At 43.3% G+C, this 11,458-nt stretch overlaps 1 long non-coding RNA gene across 1 annotated transcript; it reads left to right on the top strand.

The window, feature by feature from the left end:
• The first annotated feature begins 640 nt into the window (after positions 1-640).
• LOC142028612 (uncharacterized) lies at positions 641-9,627 on the top strand. Its single transcript, XR_012649644.1, has 3 exons — positions 641-850; positions 5,961-6,555; positions 9,517-9,627. It is a non-coding gene; the product is annotated as an uncharacterized LOC142028612 (long non-coding RNA).
• Positions 9,628-11,458: the final 1,831 nt, after the last annotated feature.

The following is an 11,458-nucleotide window of genomic DNA, read 5'->3' as shown; positions in this document are numbered from 1 at the left end:
CTTCAGTTTAGCTCCACTCTGCCTCCAACACATCATCATGTCCTGATCAGATATCTGACAACAATGTGGGGCTGAATGGGATCCCTACAGAATTGGCAGCCCTTAAGGGACTTTTATTTTATCAATGTACTTCAGGATAATTACTCCAAACAGTTTTAAATGAGGCTAAGAAAAATACCTCCACCCTTTATTTTAACTGCAGCTGCTAATTTGTAGCAGTTCTTGAAACAATGGATCCTTGTGTGCTCTAAGAAACTTTGATCTGGCATGGGTCCTTTCCTGAGGAGGGTCTGAGAAGAAGAAAGAAGCCCAGCTCGTTCCAGGACAAAACAAAAAGCTATGCTCTTAACCACTCAGCATTACATTTAGACTCATTTTGGAACATCTGCATAATCCAAGTACAGATCAAAGCCTGGATGCCTGAAAATATTCCCCCGCCGATGAATGTAGGATTACAGTGACTCCATACATCACACGACAGGTGGTGGGATACAGAAGGATCACATTTCTGGAGCCACTTAGGATGCGTGCCAGGCGGAATTTCACACATGAAACAGATCAAGCAAAAGCAGTCTTGAGCTCTGCTTTGAGCAAAGTAGAAACCTCTCAGTCCTCACCTGGCTGCCGCTGCGGGCCAGCGCTGGAAGGGGCTCCGGAGCCAGGACCTGGGCCTCGGCGCTGGGCTCTGGGGCTGTGCTGTGCTGCCGGCGCGGCAGGGACCTGGCTCCGGATCAAAGCATCCCAGGCTCATCTAGGCAAAGCACTTGAGTGAGGGAGCTCTCAGGTACAAGCCATATGGACCTTATCTTAGGGCGCTGTGCTGGCTGATCTGCAAGTTACAACAGTTAAGGTAATTAAATTGTTTCTTGTCAATGAATTATAGATCCCTTGAGGCTGCTGCTGTCAAAGATGAGAAAGATAGTGGTTACTGTTAACGGAGCCAAGGTTGGTAACAAGCTGCCCTCTAAGGAGTGTTCCACTTTGGGGGCAGATTTTTTAGGGAATGTTCAAAAAAGAAAGATTTTCTTTATGCAGGACAGAAATTCCAGTGCCATCACAGCACATATAACAATACATCGATATATACTTACATTCATGCACATGCATAAAAATAAATATTTTATATATATATATAAAATATACATACTTATATATCTTTGCAGTTATTTATGTAAGGCTTTTCCCACTAGACTGGTTCACTGCAAAAGATATCTTGGGTAATGCTCTTTGCATTGCATGTGCTTTAGCTTTCGCAGCAGAAGGATCAAAAGATGATTTTCTTTAAAATTTTAACATGTTTTGAAGGCTTGTTTAATTTGCCTTTTTTGGTCCACCCAAGTTGCTGGGAATGGGATTCTGTCAGTGCAGGATGTCAAAGGGCACTGTCCTCATCAATCACAATCCCAGCACACTGCCCCGGAGAAGAATGTATAAGCATTGTACTGCGTAAGCATAAACCCATTATAAGTAGATTTAATGGGATCTTCCCCTGGCATGAATACATAATCCTTCACTGTGTGCTGTAAACAAACAAACACAAGCGCAATCTATTTACTTTACCTAACTCTTATCAAGAAGCTTGCAGTTTGCGGTGAAACTGTGACCGCTGCATGTAGAAATCTTGGATGAAGAAATTCTCTTCTCCCAGAAAACACACAAACAAAAGTCTATGTTCTCCTTTATTTTGATGGGATGGCTCTGCCCTGCAGCTGACCTCCCACACTCAGCTGTCATCAGAAAACATAGTCAGGAAGCAATGCTGGTGTGTACCTGGACTCGCTCGGGAAGCATTTCTGAATGCTACTCGCTAGACATTATCTATTGCTAGGTGACTAAATGCAGGTTCAGGGACCCAGGCTTAAAAACTGGCCTTGGGACTGCGTGTTACTTCAGTTAGAAACAAGAAGCTGGTGTCATTAAAAAGAAATGAAAAAGAAGGATGTTCACCAATAAAATAACACCCTTCAATAAACGAGGAAAGTGTGTTGGCTCCCAGCCAGCGGCACTCACTCCAAAGCAATTTCAAGATAATGGCTCATTCATTAAGAACTATTGCTCAACAGCAAAGCAGCAGGAGTGATGTGTGGGAGTCAGAATCCCCTTTGTGCTGGGGCTGGGGTCTGGGAACAACCTGCCACCCCGCCGCAGAGTGCTACCGGCTGCAGTCCCCTTGATCAAGGCAGGGCAGAGGGTATGGTGCAACCTCACAGTATTTTGAGATGCAATGCCCCTACTAGTTAGGCCTAGAAAACTGCAGCCTAAACAGCCCTACCTTTTTAATGTAATATAAACCAAAGTGATTTTCAGAAGGATCAGCACAGAACTCATTTTGACTGCATTTTGCACTGCCTGCGATTTCCTGCTTTGTATTTTTGGATAGAAATTCTTCATACTAGGACAATATCCAAGAGACTGATTTATTTGTAAAACTTCATACAAATGATTAAATATTAGATAAACACAATTATCTCTCAGCTAGCTTATAAATAGATGCTTCAGTTACTGCACTGCATTCCAGGCCCCAAGGACATGGATCTCATTCGACAGCCTTAACCAGCCAATATGGACAACCTTATTAGGAAAGGGGATTGCCATGGGCCTGCTTGTGATTTCACTTCAGTTGAAGGACTTTTTGACAACTTATTCTTGAGGAATAGTTGCCAAAAAAAATTGTTTTAAGATGTACTTGAAAAAGAACAAGAGACAGAGGAAAAAAAAAAAGAAGAGAGGGAGGGAGGGAGGGAGGGAAGAAGGAAGGAAAGAAGGAAGGAAGGAAGAAAGGAAGGAAATAGGATTATAAAGTATTCACCTTTTATTTCCATAAGTAATTAATGAGCAACAAATTTAACCACACAAATATAATCGGAACAGATTTTGGGGGAACAGAGCCCTGTCTAGTATCAGTCACATTAGGGCCTCTTCTGATCCTATCACAATTAGCAAGTAACAATACTTTGCCTGACTTAGCAGAAATGGAGGGTAGTCCTCATAGAGGGAAGCATGGACTTGCCCACTTTGGAGGGTTTCATAAGCTAGAAAGCCCATCTATTTCTGTAGATTGGTTCAACAAAGTATGAACTATTTCTGTTGTTCTGAAATCTTTCTCCTGCTTTTGCACCCAAAGGCCACAGCCAGGCCTGAAGCTCCTTTTTTGAGAAGAGCTGCACAAACAAAGATAAGAACAGGCCTAATTTTGTGCCAAAATGATCTGCAGCAACAAGCTGGGGCATGGTTACAGCCATATTTATTGGCATTCCAGCACCATGACTCACGTGGAATTAGCTCTCAAAGTGGAATGATGTGAGCTGAAGAGGTTTACACTTGAGGGATAAACAGACCAAGGAGATGGATTGAGAATCCAACCCGCAAGAGATCAAATTTAGGAGAAGATTGGTGTTGGTGCAGTACAACTTTCTTAGTTACTGGGCTTTTTCTTTTTTTTTTTTTTCCTTCCCCGGCATTGAGGGCAAGGTTTTTGGTCAGTGATGCTAACCTTTAAGAGTTCTTTAAGAGTTAATCTTTAAGAGTTAATCTTTAAGAGTTAAATGAGTACCAGCAGTTTACCCTGCCTTTGTACTAGGTGAGTGTACTTCTTTTTTAACTTGCCACCAAGTCAAAGTGTGAATATTCAGTGACTAAAATGAGGCAAAGGATTAGGCCATGAATTAAGGTTTATCCTAGAGGATTTTACCTGGATTTTAGTCAGAGTTCACCACCATATTCACAAAATCCCCTAAAGATCAGGCTCATATGAACTCTGCACATGGGACTGCTTGCTTTATTGGAAGAGTTGATTAAAACCCAAGTTTTCATGTAAGAAAGCTTCACATCCACATATTTTATTGTTAGAGTTCGTTTAAAGTCTGGGGAGCAGACTCTGCCTTTTGAGAGTCCTACAATAACTTCCCACATTTCCTTGAGTCTGCATTCCCAGGCATTGTATCCTCCATCTCCATCCACCTCCTACCAACTGGAAGCCACTGGCAAGTTTATATAAATGTAGTAACTATTTTACATGCAGCCTGCTTAATTTCTTCAGGATTCAGCTCATTTCAGTTAAACAGTGCTAGAAACCAGTGGCTTGGTGTGCTGCTAATGGGGCAGAGCTCCAGTTAGCTGCTGGTGCAAGTGCAGAACAAACCAGTGTCCTGTGAAATGCACAGCGGGATGCCAGTGACACCTAAACCATGCTGGAGACAGAGCAGATGTCAGTGGCAGGAGGACCAGTAAGGCCAGAAATCTGGATCAGGCCTTGGAGCAGATGGCTCCACGGGCCACGGCCCGAGGGTCTGTCTGGGTAGGATGGATAAAAAAATGCTGAGAGAAGAGCCAGAGCTGGGACTGCAGCAGGGTGAGCGATGGCCTCTCTGTTTTGTTGATACAGGGTGAAGTGGCGCATTAATATAGTAGCTGTGGAGGGCAGTGCACGAAATGGGATCATTTTGCTTCAATTAATGGTGGGAGGCATTTCACTTCTTGGAGGTCCCTTTCTCTCCTCCCCCTGCACCATCTCTGAGCATGATCCAGACTGGATTCCAAGTGGGAGGAAGAAAGGAAACGCACAATTATTGATTTGCTTTGCCAAAGTTTGAATAGATTCCTTCTAAAACAAAAGAAAGCTTGTTTAACTGGCCTGGAAAACATGAACATGTACAACATTATGTACTGCCCTCTTTGTAACTCTTTCACACTGGGAGATCGTTATAGCATAAGACAGAAAAACATTATCCCAAGTAGCCTGAATTATAAATCCCAAAGGTTGTATTACACTAAAAAATCCCTGGGTGATGGCAAGAGTTGGTCTCTTTGCCTTACCTATGCAGGGGACATCAGCCTCCTAGCTCAGCATCTCATTAATTTTTGCACGGCTGGCTTTCTGCCTCTGCCCAACTCCCAGCTGGTGGCTGAGGCTTCAAAATATTGAATGCAGGAGAAACTCAAGGCAGTTGATCAGAATCTGGAGTAGAACAAAATTCTTGTCACCTTGCTTGCAATTTGCCAGTCCTTTCCGCTCTGGCTGGTGAATTAGTAGGTGTTGAAAAATCTCCTCCTCACAAAGAAATGATCTAGCAGTGGAAGATCTGCCACCAGTAGACCAGGTGCTGCTTTTCAAGACTTGCACTTCCACCCCAAATGAATTTAAATTCATTTTTAGAACCAGTTCTTGATCTGACTGTTCTAAATATCCTGGTGTTCCTCCAACATTTCTTAATCTTTTACAAATGCAGTGAACCTTAAATGCCTATAATATTGTGCCTGTGGCCTAACAGCAGCTTCTGTACAGAGTAATGGGCAGGGGCAGAAAGGTGGCTACAAACCTTCTTTGCCATCTTTGCTAATCCTTTTAGCTCAGTTCTCAGCCTAGCTTGGCTATGTTTGACTCTGCACTAGCTTATGAGAGCAAAATAGTTTGCCAACTGTGACTCCAACTGTAGTCCATGAAATAACTTACACACAGTTCACTTACAGTGAGGTTGCAGTGAACTTACACAAACAAATAGGGACTTGCCACAGTGGCAAGGCATGGAAAATGCCTTGAAGAGCTGAGAATTAGTAATATGGCTTTACTGCAGACAAGCCGTGCTCCCCAGAGCATGTACATAGGCAAGGGTGTACCAGTTATACTGTTGCTACTGACCAATAGCTATTTCTGGCTTTGTAGTGTCCTCAGACACGATCCTCTAAAGGCTACAGTAGCATCAAAAGGTTGGACATTATTGTTGTGAAATTTGTGAGAAGGACTGAGAACACGAGAAGGACTGAGAACACGAGAAGGAGCATTTTTTTCTTCTTCTTTTGTCTTCAGGAATATATTGGCTGAAAGAGGTAAGTAGGAAAAGCATACAAGTATGGCTGATGTCTGTTTTAAGACAGATGCAAGCTATGAAGGAGCAAACAAACGCTAACAGTTACAGTGAAAAAGTTTAGAACCAAATTTAACATGAATGTTTCTCTTTTAGAAAATACATGGAGAGACTTCAGTCAGCCACAAGCAGTGGAAGCAACTAGCTGAAGAGAGCTACCCCATCCAGAAGATATATCCCAGGATCTGCCAGTGTCATCAGCTGAGGACATTTCTGGAGAAGGACCCTGTTTTGGAGGCAGACTGTAATTACCTGAGATGCTCTCATGACTAAGTTTTTATATGTTTTTTACACTTCCCATTTCCTCCTGGGACCAGGAACAAAAAGGCCAAAATATCACAAGAAAAGCTAGTTTTGCAGGGTTTTTGGCCACTGCCAGAAGTCAGAGAGCTGGAAATTTTTATGTGAGAGAATGTTTTACTGGTTCCTCATCTGCTGAAATATGGGGTATATGTAAATGTCAAATAAATATTAGCTTTCAGGTACTTGACTGAACCCAGACTCTGAAAACTATGAAGACTACCCAAACCTTCTTCTGACTATTCATTTTCTTTTGAGTGGGGAGCATGTAGAGAATAGAGGCATGGCCCCAAAAATGGATGCAACTGACACTACTTTCAGGCCTCACACTCTTTTACAACACCCTTTGAAGAACACATAAAATAATTCTCCAGTGCCTTTGTTCATCTGGGTAGGTTAGAAAACAAGACAGTTCAAAACATTCCTTCCTGTTCTGTTTCTAATATCTTGTTGTTTGGAATAACAAATAATTGAGTGCAGTGAATAGTAATCTATGGAATCAGTGTATCATTGCATCTTTGAACCAACACTGTGGGGAAATAAACCTTCATGGGCCAGGCCATCAGCCAGCTACCTGGCTTTAGGAAGAAACGTGCCCTGGGCAGGCTAACCTTACATCTACTTACAAAGTTACTTGCACATTTTTGTGAAACATCTGGTATTAACCACTGTCAAAGAGGAAACTAAATATGATGAATCGTTGATCAAATGTGGAAAATGCAGTGCAATTAAGGTGCAAATGTTTCCCATGCTAGCTTAGTTTTGTGACAACGTTTTTAATATTGAAAAACTCCCAAAAGTTCTACAAAGCTCCTTCCTTTTACCCAATTGTCTTTTCCAAAGAGAGACAGACAAGGCCAAAACAGGTCCTGCCCAAGCTGAGTGCTGATCCTGCTCATTGTGCAGCAAGATCTTCTTTTTCCTCGTGTCTCTGGTTCTCAGTCTATCATTTTCCTCAGGCTGATGGTAGCTATGACAGCAGAATGAGGACAAGGATCTGATCTTCTAAGAACACGTCTAGAAACGAAAATCTCCAGCTTTCTATTCTCTAACTTGGTTTGCCACGTCACTTTGTGAAATCATTCAGGGAGAGATTCTCATCTGAGTTAGGCTGATAAGAGTATGGGGATGGCATTTGCATTCAAGCTTTTCAGACCAGTTTACAGCCTCCCTGTGAATGTGTTTTCATATTTGAAAAATAAGTTAACCTAACAGGAATTTTATGGGGACTGAGTAATAAGGCCTGGCTATTTACAGAACAAACACGGGTACGAAGTAAAACAGAGAATTGAAACCTCTTGCCCAGGCTCACATGCTGTGGCAGTGGCAAAGAGATGGGAATAAGCCAGGTCTCCCAAATTCAAGGCTAGTCCACAGCCCTATTTCCAGATTTCCGGAAAGTGTCTGAGAGTTAATGAACCTGCTAGCTGTTTGTGCATTCCTGTCATCTTAGCTCTCTGTCTTGATACTTTCTGCTGTGTTAAAACAGCTTGACAGCTTGACAGCCCCAGTCTTGAAGCTGGAAACCAAGTGAAGCCAGTGATTGTGAGCATTAGACAAATCTTAAAACGCTCCCCTATTATTACACAGAAAGGGAGCTGCCACTCGCCGCTCGGGCAGTTCTGCCATATACATGGATACAAAAGACCAGTGCCAGTGTACAAAGGTAAATGCCTAATACATCTTAGTCTACAAGGTGCAGCCTTGAGATATAGCTGCCTAGCAGAGCAATAGTTGCACCACTCCTGACAAAATATATGCACATGTATGGTCAAAAGAATTTATTTGCCTAAAAACTGATGCCAGACTGAGTAATTGCCTTGGAGGCAAGGCTCTTAAAATCAGCAGCAACTCCAGTTGTACTTGGATGCATAGTGAAAATATGAAGGACCCCCGTTTGGGGTTAAAAGCTCTCTGAAGAAGCTGGCTGGGCGTAACATGGACTTGCCGAGGTACTCTGCCTGGACGATGAAGCCCCGGACAGAGAAAAACTGACTGTAGGTGGGCCAAGCGGGATGTGGTGTTAGGGAGTTCTTGGCGGACAGCTTTCATCCAGGTATACCAGGAGGGATGTATGGAGGTGTCCCTAGGGCACTTCTCAGCTCTGTGCCCAACTCACTAAGGAAAACCTTGGGCTAGAACCCCTGGGCTTTCCTGCAGGGAAGCTGCTGTACTGTTTCAGGAAAGAAAAATATAAACTGTTATTTTGTCTTTGCCAAAAGTGAGAAACTCCATTGTCAGGACTCAGTAAGCTTCTGCCTTGCTTATAGTCTATAGGCTTGCTTTTTGTTGTGGTTCAACTCCAGCCAAAGCACACCTGAGACACTCAATTACTGTAATTAATATTTTAGCAATGCCTCAAGCAGAAATTAGGTCCCCACTGAATGGTGTGCTGCCCAAATGCATGCAAAGATAGACTACTTGGCCTTAATAACTTGCAAGCTGAAAGGACAAACAGTGGTCAAGTTTGTGGGATATAATAGCAGAGACAAATCGAGGGAGGGTGTGATGATAGATGCATGGCTTGTTGGCTCCATTTCTTTCTGACTCATTTGCTTTACTTATATTACATAAACCTGGATTCAGGGGATGTCATGGGGAAAATATTGTTGAAACAGGAGACGAGAGAGACTATTGGAATAGGAGGAAAGGTTGGGGGCAATTCAAGCCTGTTGGTGCACTCAGGACCCCAACTGAGTTGTGGGGAGAGGGAAAACAAAGGAGCAAATAAGACGAGCAAGAGGAAAAGCTGAGCTCACTCATCCAACAGCAACAGAGCAGGAAACTGATGGCTTGTCTTTCTTCTAAGAGATCGTTACTTAAAACAATGTTGGGCACCAGCCTTTCCAGTTTCGTTCTTTGCACAGTTGCTAGAAGGGATCTGTGCTGGCTCTTGTCCTGGCCTGGGAAAAGAACCAACCAGGGAACTGTGCAGCTTGCCTCCTCTGAGCAGCCTCCACAGAGCCTTGAGCCAGACTAGCCCTGAAAATACTATAGTAGCTGGCACAGTCTCTTTTGGTGAAGTGCCCCCCAGAAAATCAAGCAATCTCATTACCTTAGAGAAGCCAGGCCTTTCTCTAAGCCAAAAGCCAAGCCAGCCTGAGTAAGCCCAATGCTTTTCAATAGGGAAAAACCCAGAGGGCCAAAGTCTTCTACCTACCCAGCTCATTAACTACCCCTCTCAAGACTTGCCGTGAGCTTTCCAGGCCTCAGAGCTCCAGCTGTCTCAAAGCCACAAATGCTGTTGGCTCACTTCTTCCCATGACCAGCTCATTGCTCTGCTGCCTAATGTTTTAAACATACCAGGAAAAGCATACATGGTGCTAACATTGCAACTGTTGTTTGTGTGCAGGATCACTGCCTGGCTAAGACATATCTATCTTTCTCCAGGGACAACAATCCACTGCAAACCATCTTCAGCGAAAGTATCCTTTACATCTGATTCCTTTTCTCACCCTCCTCTAATTTCAAGGTATCTTTTCATGCTGAACAGGTGACAAGCATAATTTGCTACTTTGCTCGGTACATCACTTTTGTGTAGTAAAGTTCATTTACATGAGTCCATATGCTTTCTTTCACTAAGTGGCTATGAGATATTTCTAGTGTCTTCCCAGAACATGGCTCAGTTGAGTGTCTGATGCTCCAACTCAACATTCTAGTTTTGAAACTGTCCCTTTATGAGATTTATTTGGTGGCTATCACCATGATAAATAGTGCTTTAAAAGACTTAGTGTGAATACAAACCACATGAATAGCTTCCTAGTTTTATCAGGGTTTTATTGACAAATGGTTTCCAGAGCGTGTTTCTGACCCTCGTCTCATAGCAAATAATGGTGCCTCCTTAAGCCAAAGTTTACCCTACATTAAGGTTTGTCTGTAGCTACAAATCTAAAATAGGCAGATAAAAAATAGAAATGAGCTAATTTGCCAGTGTTTCTGTATTTAAACTTTCCTCTGCTTTGAAGTAAATCCACAGGTATTTAATGATACGGGCTTCCAGAGAACGCAAGTATTTCCCCAGATAATTATTCTTTGGAAACTTCTGCAGTAACTCTTTTTTAAAACAAAACAGGCAGAGTGGGAAGGCTAACAGGAGAAAGAAAGAAAGATCAAAAATGTTACCAGCTCAACAGCAAGGAACTATCAGAATCATGCAGGAAGAGCCTTGAGGCTCTTTTTCCAAATAAATTAAATGGCTGGAGCCATAGTTGCTTTGTCTTTTTCTTGGGCGTGGGTCATGTAAATCTGAAATGTTTGGGACATAATGGACATCTTGCACATATGCACTTCAATAGCATAATACATACATAGTAGGGCAGATACTAGCCATAACAACTCTTCCTGCATGCTCACCAGAGGAGGAGAAAAGTCTTGCCTTTGCACAATGCATACAGGAAGAATTTCTGGTTATTAGCAGCCCAGCTAGCTACATATATTTGTCTATGTATTCAGTTCTAAAATATAATAACCATTGGTATTATTATAGTTTCTATAATATATTATATTATTTTATAATAGTATTTATCTTAATAATTTATATTATATATTGGGTTTGCTTTCTGGGCATAAATCCAGAAATCCTGGAAATGTAGTCAGATTAAGCCAGTACTAAGCCAGCTCGATTAAGAAGTTGTTGACTTCCTCCTTGTGCCCGTTGCCCCAGTAGTTACACCTGGTCTAAAGGGATGGGAAAGGATTCTTTCCCACTGGTCCCTAAAATGGCAGGAGTCCTGTGACATGACTAATCAACCCCACTTCCTTCAATAAACAAGTCAAATACAGCTACGTATGGAAAACAACCCTGTACCTGGCAGGGGTTCTCTCCTCCCCTGCAGCTGGTGTTGCAGTTGGTGGTGTCGCTGATTACGAGGATGAGATAAAAATGTATCAGCTACAGGAAGCGTGTTGGCACCGGGTCAGCCTCAGAGCATGGCTGGAGCTTTTGGGGTCGGGGAAGTTGCTCAGCCCTCCCCCCCAGAAGCACGACAGTGACCAGCAGGCAGCCAAGACTGCCAGACCCCGATTGTCCCTCAAAACTGAACACCCATCCCTGAACCCTCTGGAGAGCGTGGTTGACTTTCTCCCCGCTGCAGGGAGGGGGTGAAGCATTTGGAGAAGGAAACCAGCAGGAACTCAGCACTGACCGCAAGCTTGCGCAGGGCTGCTGCAGCTCAGCTGACTCACTCCCCGCTGGCAGCCTGCGCTCACGGCCAGGCGGGGAGCGCAAATTGGCCGCTGACCTATTTGCAAAAGGGCTGGGGAGAACGGCAGCCACTCACCCCGGCCTTCAGGAC

Source organism: Buteo buteo, chromosome 2 (assembly GCF_964188355.1).
Source record: "Buteo buteo chromosome 2, bButBut1.hap1.1, whole genome shotgun sequence".
NCBI lineage: Eukaryota > Metazoa > Chordata > Aves > Accipitriformes > Accipitridae > Buteo > Buteo buteo.
This window is presented reverse-complemented; position numbering and strand designations above follow the sequence as displayed.